Source organism: Tenrec ecaudatus, chromosome 9 (genome assembly GCF_050624435.1).
Source record: "Tenrec ecaudatus isolate mTenEca1 chromosome 9, mTenEca1.hap1, whole genome shotgun sequence".
Taxonomy (NCBI): Eukaryota; Metazoa; Chordata; class Mammalia; order Afrosoricida; family Tenrecidae; genus Tenrec; species Tenrec ecaudatus.
Window position 1 is genome coordinate 123,043,913 of NC_134538.1, and position 18,541 is coordinate 123,062,453.

General features: G+C 42.2%; 1 protein-coding gene across 1 annotated transcript in view; it reads right to left on the minus strand.

Moving 5' to 3' along the window:
• The window catches only part of RELN (reelin), a 509,976-nt gene that overhangs the window by 434,495 nt on the left and 56,940 nt on the right, over positions 1–18,541 (minus strand). The gene's annotated exons all lie outside the window — the stretch shown is intronic.

Here is an 18,541-nt window from a genome sequence, read left to right on the forward strand (position 1 = left end):
GAACCTCGGGTTTTCTTAACCGTTCATTTTGTTCACCCCATAAAACTGATCATCAGTTCCTCTTCTGCGTTGTGCGTGCACTGGCGTTCCATTCCGGAGAGCAAGATGATGCCATTTTACAAAAGAAGTCAGGAAAAGGGCATAACATGATTGTCCTTGTGTGCAATAGTAGGCTCTCACTGTGTGCATGGAAGAACGTGAACCCAGATGTGTGATGAATAAAGAGCATGACCACAGAAGCACATCAAGTTTGGTGAGAAGGCTCAAATTCCAGGAAACCTCGTGCTACAGCTGGGTGGCCTCAATATCTATATGACGAAGTATAACTACAACACATCTATCACAGCATCATAAGACACCAAAAATGGCCCTGGATGTTGGTATAAATCACCTTCACATCCTTTAATAGAAAATAATAGCTACAGTTATGAGACTTGAAAATTGAGGTAAGTGGTTTACAGGTATTATGTCATTCAATTATCAACCCATTTCTATAAAGGAAGTACTATTACTACTCCCAGCATGCAAAGGAGGAATGCACGACACAGGAGAGGGAGTAAGACAGCAATAAATGGGATGTGTAAAAGCTGAAATACGTAGCTATAAAATCACTTTAAAGCAGATTTCCTTAGTACACGGCAGAGCAGATCAACACCAAAAGACCTGAAAGGCTAGCCAAAGAGAGACTCAAAGACACCTCAGTTCTCACCTGGTGTATGTTTACACAAATTATTTAAGAAAAAGACCCCTGGTTAGACACTGATTGACTATACTTATTTCTCTGCTTGCTAGAGTTTGGACTTTAAGGTATTCAGGGGGAGGGAGGGAGGAACTGGAATCTTCACTGGGATAGATGTTGCTTTCTGAGATGCTGTAGAACAAGCGCTGAACAGATGTAATGTACAACCCATATGAACTGCAAATCGGCCTCTTTCTTTAAGAAAGAGGAAATGTAACCCAGACTCTTAGGGGATTTAAGGCATCTTCTGATCCCCAAGGTCCCCTTTACTCGGGCAGAAGATGAGTCTAATTTCTGTATTTAGAAACCATCTGACACAGTTTGGATTCCCTGTTAGACTGTGGGAGTTTCGGAAGGTCTCCAGCCCACACGGTTTTTCACTGGAGAACAATGAGCAGAAGGAGCTGGCAAGCTGAACCCTTTACAATCAGGAGCTTTGTCACCCAGAGTCCTTTAGGAACATGCTTCTCTTGACCTTTAACCTCAAAAGCTTCTACTTGATCTCTGCTGTCTCCATAAGACTGAACGTTTTCTTCGGCAGTTCCAGGGATCGAGGGCACTCTAGTGACTTGATCACTGGCCACCAGTGCTCTGCAGTGATTTTTACGTGCATACCTCTGGGTTGTCACCCACCATCCACCCACCCCCGACCCCAGAAGACAGTGTTTTTCCCTTGAGGCCTCTCTCTCACCTTGTCCTCTACTAGCTTCCTGAACAGTCTCTAGCAAGCTTCAATAGCCCCAAGTTGCACTGCCTTACTCTGTCTGTGTGACATAACCTGGCATACTCTCCTCTACTCCGCTGTAATTTGACCTTCAAGCACTCTTTTAGCTCCTCTGATGGCATAGTGGGTTATGCATTGAGCTACTCAATGCAAGGTCAACAGTTCAAATCCACCGGCTGCTGCACAAGAGAAAGATGAGGCTGTCTGCTCCTGTAAAGATCGATCATTTCAGAAACCCACAAGGGCAGTTCTACTTTGTCCCATAGAGTCACTGTGAGTTGAGACTGACTCGTGGACAGTGAGTTTTGAGGGGGTCTTAGTCTATTAAAACGTTGGAGGGGAAGAAATCGTGCAGCCTGATGGCACGATAGCTGAGCAGTCAGCTGCTAGCTGAAAGGCCTGTGGTTCACACATGCTCCCATGAACGCATGTAGCCTTGGGAGCCCTCCAGGGCAGTCCTGTGTAGTCATGCCTTGCATAGTCCCTGAGTCTGAACGGAGCCGGTGGCTCGTTCACACACGCCATCCCGGCTCCTCACATGCAGCCGCAAGCGGCCATCATCCAGGCAGTGTAATCTCCCTGCTAGCAAAAGAATGCTTTACCGTGAAGGGAAAGTCCACTCGGCACTAAGGCAGCTCCTTATAAAGCTCATTTTGGAATGTAAGATCATTTTAATATGTGAACTCAGAGGACATTTTACAACTTTTAGCGTTACCATAACAGTTGGTCCAATGATGAGCCTGTTTAACTAAAGGGAAAGAAAAAAGATCTTGTCTGCTATTTATAATAAATAAGCTTCAAATGAATAAGAGGACTATATTAAAGTACCATATATACTCGTGTATAAGCCGAGTTTTTCAGCACAAAACATTTTTTGTGCTGGAAAACTGGGGTTCAGCTTATACACGGGTCAGTGGTACCCCAGTGAGGTGTAACATCTCACCAGTGATTGTCGTTTCTCCGCTGGTCATTCAAAGCCCCGCTGACACTGCAGGGCTTTGAATGTTTGTTTACTCACAGCTAACCAATCAGAGCCGTCCTATGACGTGGATGGCTCCAATTCGCAGAAGCACCCGTAGTGATTCACTTACGGCCACAGCTGAATTAGTAAGGATGTGTCTGTGGCTGCGCTCCGTCTCTCCCCTCTGGTCTCTGTGTTAATTCACATCCTGCATTTTCCACCCTAGGCTGATACTCGAGTCAATCAGTTTTTCTGGTTTCCAGGTAATAATTGGGTACCTCGGCTTAGACTCGGGTTGGCTTATATTCAAGTATACACGATTCTTCTAAAGGCAGTGTTTCCATCCTTCTATAACAGTGGTTCTCAACCTTCCTAATGCCACGACCCTCTAATACAGTTCCTCGTGTTGTGGTGACCCCCCCAACCATACCATTATTTTCATTGCTACTTCATCACTGTAATTTGGCTATAGTTATGAATCATAATGTAAATATATGATATGCAGGATGTATTAGGCAACCTCTGTGAAAGGGTTGTTTGATCCCCCAATGGGGTCGCAACCCAGAGGTTGAGAACCACTGCTCTAATCCTTCCTCAAAGAATTCTGCAATCTTCAATTTATAACACATCAAAAAAGCCCCCAGGTTTAAATCATATTCCTTTTGAATATTCTCTGAGTTTGGGGAACAAAAAGAAGTTGAAAGAATACGATCATGAATATAGAATGGAGTAAATGTTCCCAAATCCCAATGAAATGCTCTTAGAAAACCCCTTGCTACCCTTCAAGAACTGGGGAGGGGGGGTCCTCAGCATCCCTTTCCTGGCTTTTTTTTCACCAGTGTAGTTTTCCATTTTCTTGTAATTTCTTCAGTCCCCATAATCATCCTGTCTCCTTTGAGAAAATCTATCAAGTCATTGCCCTTGGGATCCTCCCCCCACCCCTGAAAACATTCACTATCACTTTCTAAGCGGACTTCTCTGCCTTACAGTTAATTGATACAATAATAGATCCCCCTGGAAGCCACTACTTTGATTAAAGCGCTCTAATGAAGCTGAGACAATTACTGAGGAAATTTGTCTGTAGTTACCCTCTGATCAGAGAGACATGTTTACAGTCTTTGGAATAATCCAGTGTATGTATGAATTATCATCGCAGTAGCAGTGCTTTTTTATTTTTATGTGTATACATTACTCATCTGCAGAATATATATTAACAGTTCTAATTCCCTCTACAGATATTTTTGTAAGTTTCTATGATTTAGAAGGACAGAATTTGAAAATTTCTAAAGTGAATGTCACTTTAGAATATTTTCTTTTAAAATTAGTTATATATGAAACTACTTTTGCATTAGTAGGTAATATAGTAAAGTATAAATGGGGTATAGAATAGGGAAAATTACACAAATTTTAAATATTTGAACTGCCTTTAAGATAAGCAACTGGTAGAATGTATCTGGATGAATTCTTTTTTTTTCTCTACTTAAGTCTTTTTTTTAAACATTTTATTAGAGGCTCATACAACTCTTACCACAATCCATACATACATCAATTGTGTAAAGTACATCTGTATATTCATTGGCCCTGGATGAATGCTAACTAAACTCTTTATACCTTCTTTAGAATTATGAGCCAAATACTATAGCCAATGTCAAGATGGAGAACAAATAATATTTACCAAGTATCAATTCTCTTTAAAGGAAGTTCATTGTAAGATGCAAGCAATTGTGGCGTTTAGATGTAATTTTGCAGATGGTTGTAGTACTGGCCTTTTAATTTTCTTTTTAGAATATTTCAAGATAAAAAGCTGGAGGGAAAGAATGCAGTTAGGACATCAAAACTAAAACACTAATTAATGCACTAGAAGCTAGATGATATGAGAGATGACTGCAAGGGTAACTATGGATCAGAACCAACTCAATGGCACCTATCAACAAATAGAACTAAGCTACTGACATAGAAAGTACCAGTCCAATTGCAGCTTGGCAACCTAGTATGTGTCAGAATAAAATCTGCCCCGATGGACACTGGGCCTCCACTCAAGTACTCCCTCAATGCAAGAACACTTTGTTCTATTAAACCGGCATTCCATGATGCACACCTTCCCAACAAGATCACTGAAGACAAAACGGGTGCATAAGCAAATGTGAAGAAAGCTGATGGTGCCTGGCTATCAAAAGATATAGCATCTGGGGTCTTAAAGGCTTGAAGGTAAACAAGCAGCCATCTAGCTGTAAAGCAACAAAGCCCACATAGAAGAAGCACATCAGCCTGTATGATCATGAGGTGCTGAAGGTATCCAGTATCAGGCATCAAAGAACAAAAAATAATATTATGAATGAGGGGGAGTACAGAGTGGGGACTCAAAGCCCATCTGTAGGCAACTGGACATCCCTTATGGAAGGGTCATGGGGAGAAGGCGAGCCAGTCAGGGTACAGTGTAGCAACAATGAAACATACAACTTTCTTCTACCCCCACCCAACTATCATGATCCCAATTCTACTTTATAAATCTGCCTAAACCAGAGGATGTACGCTGGTACAAATGGGAACTGGAAGCACAGGGAATCCAGGACAGATGATCCCTTCAGGACCAGTGCTGACAGTGGCCATACCAGGAGGGTGCAGGGAGGGTGGAGTGGAAAAGGGGAACCAATTACAGGGGTCTATATATAACCTCCTCCCTGGGGGATGGACAACAGAAAAGTGGGTAAAGGGAGACGTTGGACAGTGTAAGATATGACAAAATAATAATTTATAAATTATCAAGGATTCATGAGGGAGGGGGAATGGAGGGAGAAAAAAGAGGAGTTGATGCCAAGGGCTTAGGTGGAGAGCAAATGTTTTGAGAATGCTGAGGGCAACGAATGTACAAATGTGCTTTACACATTTGATGTATGCATGGATTCTGATAAGAGTTGTATGAGCCCCAATAAAATGATTTTTTAAAAGAAGAAGAAATCTCTGCTCCACTTTTCAATGACTTCCCAGGAGTTCATCTCCAGGTCTTTCTTCTGAAGTGCCCTTGAGTGAACTCAAACCTCCAACCTTCCAGTTAGCAGTCCAACTTGTCAGTCATTTGTACCACCCCAGGACAACTTACATAGACATAATATATACTTACATGTGCATATCTATCCAATGTAAGTAGCCTTTGTCCAGACTAAGAAGAGCCCTAGTAGGACAGTGGTTGTGCGCTGGGCTGCTAACTGCAAGGTCAGCAGTTCAAAACCACCAGCGGCTCCATGGGAGAAAGATGGAGTTTCTACTCCGGTCAAAGTCCCCCTCTCAGAAACCCACAGGCAGTTCTACCCTGTCCTACAGGGTCACTATGAGTAGACATCGACCCCTGGCAGGGAGTTTGGTTTGAGTTTTATGTGCATATTGAGTACTTACTATATACCAGAACCTATGTACGTGTTGGTATTATAGAAAGGCAAAAAAAAAAAATAACTTAGAACCAATTCTCTCTTGGAAAAAGCTGTATCTATCTGAGTTCCTACCCATTTTAGCAGTTGTACACAAGTTGAAATGCGGCATCACTATGAGGTAAAACCTACCATTCATCTGCTTCAGAGACTGTGATAGGTAGGTTTATTGTGCCAACTTGGCCAATAAACACACGTGGGATTAATAAGGTTGCAGTTTAATTGGAGGGCAGGGAGATAAATGGCTCAGCAAGCCTTGCCTGTCGTCTCTTGCTCCTTGATGATTGACCCAGAGCGTGGTTGTCTTAGCTAGTTCTCTGCCTCAACTTGCGAACTACACTACCTGTGGGACACCTAACTTGTGGACTGTCTCATTATAGTTTGAGGTTCCTTCAAGACCGGCTTTGTCACACTGCTGGTGTATGGATACATCAGTTGAGCTGGGGACTGTCAGACCGTCATCTGTCTGACTGCTGGTCACCTGCCCTGCTGTTTGCTGCCTGTGGCCGGGTTGCCTGAATTGGTCTACAGAAGGCTCAGCTGTCTGCTTCCTTGACTTGCACCCAGCAGGCCTCGTGAGTTGAAGGACTGCCAGTGTATTAACTGTCTCATGGAAGTGAGTTGCAATGAGCCATTTGCAATGCTCTGTAGGCTAATTGGCTGTTTATTTCTTATTATATATACATTTAAATAGGGAAAAGCTATCCATTTGTTTGTTGAAAAATAAAACAAGACCCATACCTCATACCATATAAAAATGAACTCGAAATGGATCTAAATCAAGAGATTGAAGCCTAAAATTCTGTGTGTGCGTGTGTAATCAAAGAAAACTAGGAACAAACCTAAGAACCTTAACACAGCATAAATACTGTTTTGGTTCCTAAGACTTGTTTAATTGGTTTTTCTTCTTATAGCAGTAAACTCATACAATATTTGTCCTTTTATGATTGAGTGGCTTCACTCAGCATAATGGTTTCCAAGTCCTCCCATGTCATGCAGTGTTTCATGCTTTCTTCGCTGTTTCTTAAGGATGCATAATGTTCCATTGTGTGTATGTACCATAGTTCCTTTATCCATTCATTCACTGTTGGTTATTTGAGCTGCTTTCAGTTTCTCACCAGTGTGAACTGTGCTGCTATGAACATGGGAGAGCACTCCTCCGCCCGGGTTGTGTCTCTTATTTCTTTAGGGTGTATGTATAATAGTGGAATTGCTGGGTCATATGGGATTTCAATTTCTAGTTGTTTTCAGTATCACCATATCATTTTCCACAGTGGCTACATGTATTTACAAGTCCATCAGCAGTGTATACAAGTTCCAATCTCTCCACATCCTCTCCAGCATTTGTTGATTTCTGTGGGGTTTTTTAAAATTTGGGTGTGAAGTGGCATCTCCTTGTGGTTTTAATTTGCATCTTTCTGATGACTAGTGACTATGTATGCAGACTATAACTCTTTTTTTAAATAAAATTTTATTTAAGAAAGTATGCAACAAACAAAACCTACAGAAAGCAAAACTATATATATATATATTGCTTCTCTTGAGAACTCTAACACAGAGAGCAAAGTCTTATGAGCAATCATCAAACAATTTGATGACTTGATATAGGTAAATATCCATTTACACAATGTAGCCTGCCATAGATATACTTCGTGGTTTCAATTATTTTCAAGGTAAAATTTGGATTCTTTTTGTCTTAGTATAAAATGTGTTACCTTTCATAGTTGTGTATTACAAACAGAACTAGCTGTGCTAATTACAATAAAAGAGAAAACAGTATCAATACTATGGATCACTGATCAATTCTGAACACAAGAGAATATTTTCAGAGGGAGAATAAAACATGTATACAGTTCCATATAAACAAAAAGCAAATGTTTCATCCAATCATACTCGTTCCTCATTCACCAAGCATCTTTTGACTTCTGTTTCAGAAGTTTTGTCCATAAACTGAAGTCCCAAATTGTCGACATAATCATCTTCAAAGACTCTCAGGTTATGATCAGAGCCGATCGCCCAGACAGACTTCCCCATTTCAGCTGAACACACCTTTTGTTCTAGTCGAACCGGAGAACATTCTCTCCTACCCAGGTCCTTGACTGTGCTTATCAGGTTTGCACACCGTGAACAACATCCTCCCATGAAGCATTCATTACCCCCAGCATCCACCAGACAGAAAACACAACTGAGAACACCAAGTTGCTAGAGATCTAACCTCCATACACGAGAAGGACCAGTGAGAAAGAATGCAGCCTTTTACTAAATTTTCTTCATTTTATGTTTTGAAGATGCCACACTAACAAATCTAAAATGTCTGAGAAAATTTTGGTTGGGATCTCACACTGAACCCTAACTGCGCCTCTTTCACAAATATGGACTTTTGGTATGAGTATGTACACGGACATATTTTAGGTATACACAAAATTAATCTTCAGATAATTTTGTCACTGAGACGCCTTATACCATTGCCCCTGCTATGAAGTAACTCTGCCATTTCCTCAAATAAAGGAATAGGATCAAAAGGCTGGAAAGGTTGTAAATATCTCGCCCACATCTGTGTTAAACTGGCAATGAGCTTAGCACCGGGAGTCTATGAATATGGATGCTGGACTGTGACAGCGGAATGGAAACATGATGTAGGACACAATTCAGTTCTTATCAGTGGCTCAAAGAGTACCTCTGCCTCAAAATGACTAATTACAGAATCAGTTATCATCTAGTAGTGCTTCTATTAACCGTCCCCAACAAAACCCGGAGACCGTTCTTGCAGAAAATCACTGTAAGATGAAAGTCTGGAAGAAAATAAATTTAGACATTTACTGCTGTTTGCATTTCAACCTAAAGCTCTGGCCTACAAATGCTCTACGGTCCATTAAATTTTTATCACTTCAAATGTATTCCATTACTGCTTCACACACAAAAACTCTTATTAATGTGTGCAGGGAAGAAGACGTACAATATTTGAAACCATGTTTCTTTATGGGTTTTTATTCAGAAAGCACAGAAGGCAATAAATTGTAAAAATGGTGAAATTAGTATTTAAGTGTTAGTAGTGGTACACTGGTTACGGCATTGCTATTTCATAATTTTCCATGTTTTGAAGATGACAAACACCGGCAGAATCTAATATTTTTCTGTATTAAAAAGATGCCATGTCTTGCCTTATGAACAAAAACTTGTTTGCCTTTTGAATACTGAACAGATTAAATAGCCCGAGGAACAAACATATTACTCTGAAAATGAAATAAACTGAGTTTATTTGCTGCGACATTTCATCACTAGTGTGTTCCACCAACGATTCTTCTTTAAAGTGCCACTAGCTCTGGGTACCGCTAAATGGAGAACATCTGAAAACCCATTATAATTTACATTAAAAAGCTCCTATCAGAGCAGGACTCCGGAACTACTTCTCATTACATCCATTAATTCCATTATGATGTGGCTTTATATGGTTTTCAAATATGAAGTTGAGTATTTTAATAACATTCCTCAACCAGGAAGGGTAAAAGAAAAATAAAAACCCATCAACATGGAAAAGAAAGAACTGGAGGTTAAGAACCACTGAGGGAGGACCAGAATCCACAGTAGTAAACGGAACCCAAGGACCATAAAAAACCGAAATAACACAGGTGGGAGGCTTTCACAAACAAATGCATTCTCTCTCAGTTTAAGAGACTCTCCAAAAAATGTGCTGCCATCAAGTCCATGCTAACTAATTAGGGTGCCACGTCAAGAGGAAGGGTCCCTCTCTCTGTTGATTCTAAGGGAATAATCCTGGTGGTCTTGAAACATCTGTATCCATGGCTCCGGCCATGCTTGGAAATCTACATGGGTTCTTGGGATCTTTGCCTGAGTCTAGGAGGGCCTCAGTTCAGGGACCTCAGATCCAAAGAACACCTTCCACTCCGGGCTCTAATCTCTATTGGTAATGAGCTCTCTTCTCTCTTGTAAGATTAGAAAATGATGTAGACTGGACCCCAGGCAAACTCCCTGGCATCAGATCAGGCTATGAGCAAGGGTGTTATAGCCCTCCCTACTCCTGCCGCATGACCGTAATAAACAGAACCTCGTTCTCCTGAATTACAGGCAGAGATGATGACTTATAACACATAACACCATGACATTGGATCACACCAAGCAGGGCAGCCCTACATTATTGAAAACCCTGGCCGAGCCAAGTTGACACACCTGTGGCAACACGATCTAATCCATGGCAAACTGAACAGTCGGCCCTCTGATCACTCATGATTTACCTATTTACGCCAACAACCAACAAAGGGGCATGATCTACTTCTCATAGTCTCCCGTCACTCTCTCGAGTTTCACCCCCTCACCCACACTTTCCTGCTTCCAGGTGGCTGGTTTATATCTTTTCTGCAGGGGTAGTGAATTATTTACGTGGCTCCTCTGGCCAAAGTCTCTAACTCCCCCTAGATGATCATCCTGTAAGGTCCTGGTAAGAAGGGCGGGTGGGGTGGGGGGGTGGGGTGTGGAATACACCTGTGCATCATTGTGAACAGGATTTCCTGGAATGTCCTTCTGTTGTTAGTGAAAGGAGCCCAGGAAGCAGCAGCAAGAGCCAGGAGTGGAGCATGGCCTCTGGACCCCAGATACCCACACAGCGAACCTCTTCGATCCAGAAGAGAGCTACAATGCCCTGAGGACATTTAATAGCAGATCTGGAAGAACTCTGTAACGTGTCCTGATAAACAACTATCATGAATATTTTTCTGTGCCATTACAATTTGGTTAATTTCTTTACAAACCCTTTTATTATGAATTGTGTCTGTAAGTTCTGGATAGCCTTTGCAATTGATATTGGAACCTAGAGATCAAGTTTAAAAAAACCAAAAACGAACCTAACTGCCATAGAATTGATTCCAATTCACAGTGACCCTACAGGGCAGGGTATAACTGACCTTGTGCCCTGGGGGTTTCCCAAACTGTATCTCTTTATAGAAATAGAAACTTTCATCTTTTCACAACTCAAATGCCAAGAGTCTGTTCCCTTCAGAGTTATCTAGACCTCTTTAATAATAGCAATAATTATAACAACGAAGCAGCATTTGAGAACTATGGACCAGGTACTGTTCTAAGTCTTCACAGCTGTGAACTGATGCAATCCTTTTAGCCTCCCTATGAGGTCAATACCGTGAGTATCCTTGTTAACCCCAAGAAGGACGGAATAAAGGGAGATGAAGTAGGGTCCCGTTAAAGTGGCATGCAAAAGGAGTCTCAGGAATGGAAGCCATGGTCCCACCCTGGATGAGTGGCGTTCACTTAAGTATGGGGGTGTGTCTTTCCAAGAAATTCTGAGGGGTGGTGAGGCTTGATCTTCAATTGGAAGGTAGCAGTAAAGACGGACCATCACACCCACACTGCAGCTAGAAGAACATAGCCTCTTGGGAAGGAACCATAGGTGTGTAATAGTTAGGCTTTTAAATACTAATAGAAAGGTTGATATTTCTACAACTTTCCTCTAGTTTCTAAATGCTCCACACCCCACCCCAATATCATGATCTCAATTCTACCTTACAATTCTGGCTAGACCAGAGGATGTACGCTGGAACCGATAGGAACTGGAAGCACAGGGAATCCAGGACAGATGATCCCTTCAGGACCAGTGCTGACAGAGGCGATACTGGGAGGGTGGCGGGAGGGTGGAGTGGAAAGGGGAACCGATTACAAGGATCTACATATATCCTCCTCCCTGGGGGCTGGACAACAGAAAAGTGGGTGAAGGGAGATGCCGGGCAGTGTAAAATATGGCAAAATAATAATGATTTATATATTATCAAGGGTTCATGAGGGTGGGGGAGCAGAGAGGGAGGGAAAAAGATGAGGAACTGATACCAAGGGCTCAAGCAGAAAGCAAATGTTGTGAGAATGATGATGGCAACACATGTACAAAAGTATCTGACAAAATGGATGGATATATGGATTGTGATAAGAGTTGTACGAGTCCCCAATAAAATGCTTTTTGTAAAAAGGTTGATGTTTTAAACCACACCACCACACCACCACCCCACCCCAGTGTTTCAATGGGAAAAATACTTAGAGATTTGTTCCCATAAAGATTGCAATGAAGAAAATCCCATTGGGCAGTTCTCAGTGAGGCAGGATCCCTATGAGTCAGATATTGACTGAACAAAACTTAAAAGCCGCTGCCTTCTGGGAGTCTGCTTGGTAGGCCATTCCTCAGAACGAACTCAGTCGATGTCTGCTGTACTAACCCTCATCACAGCCCTTTATGGCTATGGTTACCCCCGACCACCCCCAGGTGGCACAGGTGTGTCCTGAATCTTGGAGAGCAAAGCTTTGGCGCAGAAGTATTGGCCTCCAGGGAGGATGAAATGCAGTGGATGTCGGACTAAGATGAAAGGTCAGAGCCCCTATCACCCTATCAGCCCACGTCAGAGAGCAGGAGCAGAGCGCCCTGCCAACTCCCTCCCACCTTTGTCTTCACGGGCAGCTCCTCCAGAAGGAAGGGAAAGCTGAGCAGGATCCAGCAATTGTGACCAGTGCTGGAGACCCAATCATACGTAAAATGTGATGACGCACGAAAGCACGAACGAGGGGCTAGAAAATGCTCTTTTCTGCCTGGAAGGGTGGATGCAGCACCTGTGAAACCCGATTCTGACATATTACAGATTCCGATGAACCACACCCTCACGCCTCTAAATCTTGTCTTCTGGCACCTCTAGAGATAAAAAGAGATCCACTGAGACCTCTTCCTTTACATCATCTTAGGAGATAAAATGGATACCGTTTTCTGTGAATGTGTTTTCTGTGAATGTATTACTTTACGATTAAGCCCTTTGGAAGGATCTTTAAAAAAGTGTTCAGTGACACCAACCATTCCTATTTCTCTATAGTTTCACGTTGTTGTTCACACACAGGTGCGCGTGCACACACAGAATTCCTTAAAGCACTAACCCCGGCAGTAAAATCTCACCTATCTTATTCAGGCGAAACACCTTCTCGCAGACTTAGACACAGACCTTTGCCAGAATAAAACACCTGAAATGAGGTTCTGACCAATATTTTTGGAAGCCTCTTTAACATTTCTCATTCTGGTCTCCTGACTGCGAAAAAGAAAACTACAATCTTATAATACTTCAGCCTATTTCTAGGCTCAATTGCAGTTTGAGCAGGAATGAATTTTTATCTGCTTTTGCGTACTACAATTTACCTCTGAATTTTTTAAAATTCCATACAAAATGATACAACTTAACTTCTAACACCAAAAATCTTTATCTTGTTTATGAATGACATTTTATTATGTGATAAAGAGAACTCTCACCGAGAGTTACTGGCATGTGTGATTGGAGTCGACCTTGTTTTCCATACGCTGCGTTGAGATGAGTGTGCATGCGACTCAGACATGAGAATTCCAGACTGCTGGCCCTGCACCCGATGGATTATTAAAGCCATGGGACTAGGAATGGGATGTTCGCTTTTCTTCAGTTTTTATCCTTTTGTCCTTTCCTTTGTGAAGGAAAGGCTAGCATCTCTATAACTTACCATAACTTTGAAAATTCAAGAAAACATTAGCCTTCAAAGAAAGCATTCTGTATGATTTATTACCCCAAACCTTTTAAAAGCCATTCTAAGATTTTTTTTTCCCCCTTTTGAGGCATGGGTCTTAACTAAGCTTTCTCAGGATGAGAAATTCTAACAAGCACATAATACAGATAATTACAATAAGCTATACAGGTAACTACACAAGAAGTACATATTTGATTTTTTGCCAAAAATAACTGTTTTAAGCTTTTATGCATACAAAAAGGCCTATAAATTTTTTGCTTCTATTATGCTATCTTCTTATTTTTTAACATGAAGTATTCTCTGATGACCCAAAAATGTGTTTTTGACTGAGAACTGAAAAAAATTTTTGATGTCACACAACAAATAACAGGGCACCTCCCTCAGAGTGCTCCAGATGTCCACATGGATGCATGCTTTTGTTTCTCACTCAATATATCAATATAACATTGCAAATTTTCAAAATATTTTCACATTTGTAACAGCTGTGTGCTCATCCATGAACATGCCAAGGGTAATGCTATTGGTGTGCATGTATATGTCATACATGTGTGCATTTTAGGATTACAAAGTAACTTTGTTTCTTAAATGACTGAAACAACCTCAAGAAAGATGGAACCCCAATAGAGTTCAACGGACTGTAGCTACTACAATATTACAATTTTAAAAGGATTTCTCTGGAGTGCCGTCACTTGGAGTTTCCATATGTTTATTTCATTATACTTTAATTATAAGTAACTCTCCTAAAAATCAAAGAATTCATTTAAATACACATGGGATCTATTGCACATGTGGCATGCACATGGTTAAATTGACTATAAAACACTGTAATTTATCTAAGATGAGAAAGCTCCCATTTACTCAGCAATCAGACCCTGTGTGTGTGTCTGTGTGTCTGTGTGTGTGAGTATCCACACTCAACTCATCCGTCCACTGAGAACATGCTGGTTAACCATCTGTATATGTCCATAGAAACCAATTGGCTAGCTACTGCGGTCCACTTTCAGGAGACTCTGCCGTATATGTTTTAACATCCAATTAATAAAATCCAAAATTGTGAATGCTCCGACTGGCATTCACAAAATCATGTTCCATGAATCCCATGGCAATTGTCAGGTCTAGCACCGTTGCTCTTCAAATAAGCAGTAACTAAATGCTTTCCTTTAAAAATAGATTTTGAAAATCACAAAGTAACTTAAGTGGCTTTGATACTGATAGATGGCATCTGATAATTATTAGGTAAATTATACAAGAAGGATGAAATGCATAACTAATTTGCATAACATGAAGCTATCATTATATGTAATAATTATAATATTTTCCTATGTGGAAAATGTCACACAATATTTGACAACATGGAATGCAGTAAAATGAACTAAGATGTGCTTATCACTAAATCCCCTGCAGTTTAGTATACATCTGCATTCTTCAATACAGCCAGAGGACATTTCTCTGAAAGAAAAGGATAAAGAAAAACTCCAGGTGTGAACTACTGGCAGGAAATGGACTGCAGGAATCCCCCACTTTTTGAAAATTCTCTTTACAGCCCTATACTTCTTTACAGACGATCTACTCTAGTACCTGTGTTCACTAAAGGAAAGAAATCTGCAGGGGGTGCTTGCTGATGGACAAAAGCAGAAAAGCTAAAGGAGTTCTGCTTCTGTTTTACAGCGGGAGGGACAGAACACCACGCTCCTCACCCTGGAACCACTCAGCAGCCCAACCCCCCACTGCCGTGGCTTTGCACTGTCTGTGAACACTGGGTTGGTGGTGCTTTTGGTTTTCTTGAGGGGTTATTTGGTACGGCCTGGGAGGTTATCGATAGGGTTGAGGAATGCTCAAAGACAGGTTCTCCTGGAACTTAAGAAATTAGCTGCTTCTTTGCTTCCCACCAGCTATGTGGGCTTACACGGGGTTTCACGGGCGTGCTCTGTATTCAGATAGTGGAGTGAAAAACTGTAGAGGGAAAAGCTGGCTGGTTTGTCTTGGAAAGATTGTTCAAATGAAAGGATTTTGTAAAGGGCAAAGTATGCTTTGCAGCTGTGCTAGTCTTTATTTTCTGGTACAGGGTTTCTAGGCTTTAGCACATCCTAGCTGTGGGTCTGATTTTGATTTTTAAGGAAACTGATGTAAATTCAAAAGTTGCAGGCTTGCTTGATAGAAAACTAGAGTTGGGCAAAAGGCAAATTGACATATACATTTTAATAGACTTTTACATTTTGCTTCCAAGTATTTACATACAGAAATGCTCATTTATGATGTAGCTATAAACAGAAGTTAAAATAGTTGAAATATCTATTCAATATGAGATGAATTCATATTCAACAACTGCCAACATGACTAATAGAATTATTATTATTTTTAGTCAAAGAAGGGACAGTTAGTGGAACCATTAAGCAAACCAAATAATCCCAAACATCATGTTACTTTTACAACTAAAGCTTTGCATCATCTGGAAAGCTCGTCAAAGTTCTGATTCCTAGCCGCCGCCACCCCAGCCAGCTGTAGGCCTCCTACAGGTCTCCTGATTGGATAGAAATCCGGGAATCCAGGTCAAAGGTGCCTTGGTGGCACCGTGGTTAAGCAGTCGGCTGTCCGCTGAAAAGTTAGTGGTTCCAACCCACCAGCCTCTCGGCGCAAGAAAACTGTTAACAGTCTGCTTCTGCAGAGATGCGCAGCCTCTGTCCTCGGGGCCACTATGAGTCACGTGTGAATAGATGGTTTGGGCTCCAGATCCCAAGCAAATTGTCTACAGGGGTACCTGGGATAACAGCCCAATTACAACTGCTATGGGAAGCAACAGACTTATACCTCATGGGAAAGAGTTTCCAAGGAAGGTTGAAGGCTCTCCTCGATGGAGCTGAATTGGTCATTGGATTGAGACGGCACTGAGGACTTCAGTACAGAAAACCCGCTCGGCCCGTCCTCGCGCTGCAGTTGCCTCCTGGTGCAAACAGTTTAACGAGATGAGGATCTCACAGGACACCTGTTCTTGGAGAGCTCACCTGTGCCGGTGAGGCTTCTCTACCTGACGAGAACTCAAACGTACCCAGGATGCAGATGAGCAGCCAAGGCTCCAGTGGACTGGGGTGGGCACTAAAGAGCCACGTCAGAGCCCTGTGGTGACGTTCTTGGCAAATGAAGGCCACCTGGTGTGCAGTTTAATTTAGACTGAAGGCTGAGCCTTCATCTTCATCAGTAAGTGTTCCAGACCATCAGAACTTCCAGAATTTACTCTGGTGGCACACATGGTTATGTATTGGGCTACTTACCACAAGGTCTGTGGTTCAAACCCACCAGTCATTGTAAGGTTAAAAAGACGGAGCTTTCTAGTCCTGTCAAGGTTTATGGTCTCAGAAACTCACGGGGGGGGGGGCAGTTCTACTCTGTCCTATAAGGTTGCTATGAGTTGGAATCAACTCAGTGGCTGTGGGTTGGGTTTGGGTTTCCTAATGCATCAAGTTAAATGAGCTGTGGTTTCTGGAATCTGTATCATCAGAAGTACTTGTGCTTTGGCTGCTCTGAGCGGGAATGTCGTCCTCAGGGCTGGTGAGCCAGGATGTGTTCCACTTGCTCTTCCTCTCCCTTCATTTGCTCCTGGACATCCCCTTACAGAACGGTTACAGTGAGGAGATGAGCCAGTCAGGGTGCAGTATAGCACCTTTGAAACATACAACTTTCCTCTAGTTCTTTAATGCTTCCTCCCCACCCACTATCATGATCCCAATTCTACCTTACAAATCTGGCTAGACCAGATGATGGACACTGGTACAGATCAGAGCTGGAAACACAGGGAATCCAGGACAGATAACCTCCTCAGGACCAATAATGAAAGTAGCGACACCAGGGGGATAAGGGGAAGGTGGGGGGAAAGGGGAACTGATCACAATGATCTACATATAACCCCCTCCCTGGGGGACGGACAACCGAACAGTGGGTGAAGGGAGACATTGGACAGTGTAAGACATGAAAAAATAATAATAATTTATAAATGAACAAGGGTTCGTGAGGGAGGAAGGGGGAAATGAGGAGCTGGTACCAAGGCTCAAGTAGAAAGAAAATGTTTTGAGAAGAATGATGGCAACAAATGTACAAATGTGCTTGACACATGGATGGACGTATGGATTGTGGTAAGTTGTAGGAGGTCCCCATAAAATGATTTTTTTAAAAAGAAGAAGTACTTGTAGTGCTTCTGTTAGCTGTGAAATAGAGAACCAGGGGGTCAGAGACCACGAGGGTAAATTACTGCCTAATTGTGGGATAAAAATTGCCCAAGGCTGGAAAACTGAGAACTGAAGCTCTTTCAGCGTCTAGGTAATCTCATTATCTCTTCAGCTGCCTTGAGCTTCAATCATTTCTAAAGGTAATTGTGTTCTGCCTTTTCTACTGGGAAAATAGCCTTCTTGATGAAAAAGATGAAACTGGAATTTGAATTGTTAGATTTTTCCCACCAGCCTCCAACATCATATCTACCAAGCTGAAGACTTCCTCCGTCACTTATCTCAGGCCGAGCAAGGTCGTTCTATCACACACACCCTTTCTGCAGGACTCAGCTAATTATGGGCTTTCACTTCTCGAAAGCATTTCTCACATGTGCAGGAGAAGGGGTCTACTCAGCTTCCCAAAGACCAAGGGCTTTCTCCAACTGCAGCGAGGATTCCCACGCTCCACAGGCCACAAGATTTCCAGAAGCCAATGACTTTCCAGACCACTTTGGTTTCTGAAACACATACACACACACACACACACACACACACACACACACACACACACACACTCACCTTCTCTACCTGGTTAGTGCAAGTGCCTAAGACACTTGGCTGCTTCTTACACAAAGGCTAGAGGTTCAAGACCACTCCAGGTGCCTCCAAAGAAAGACGTGGTGCTTGGTGTCCAGAGAGCAGGCACGGGAATGTCGATGGCACATATGTCTACTCGGACACACATGGAGTCACCATGAGTTAGAACCAACCAGACAGCGAGTGTTCAGAAAAAAAGCATCAATGGGGGGGTGGGGGGGTCAAGGGCGTCCCACAGGAAGGACTTGCAACACCATGCTGCCGCCCCCACCATCTCTCCAGGGAATACAAGAAAGAAAAAAAACCTGCTGTTTTTTTGCTCTTTATTCTTTATGTTTTCCCATTTAT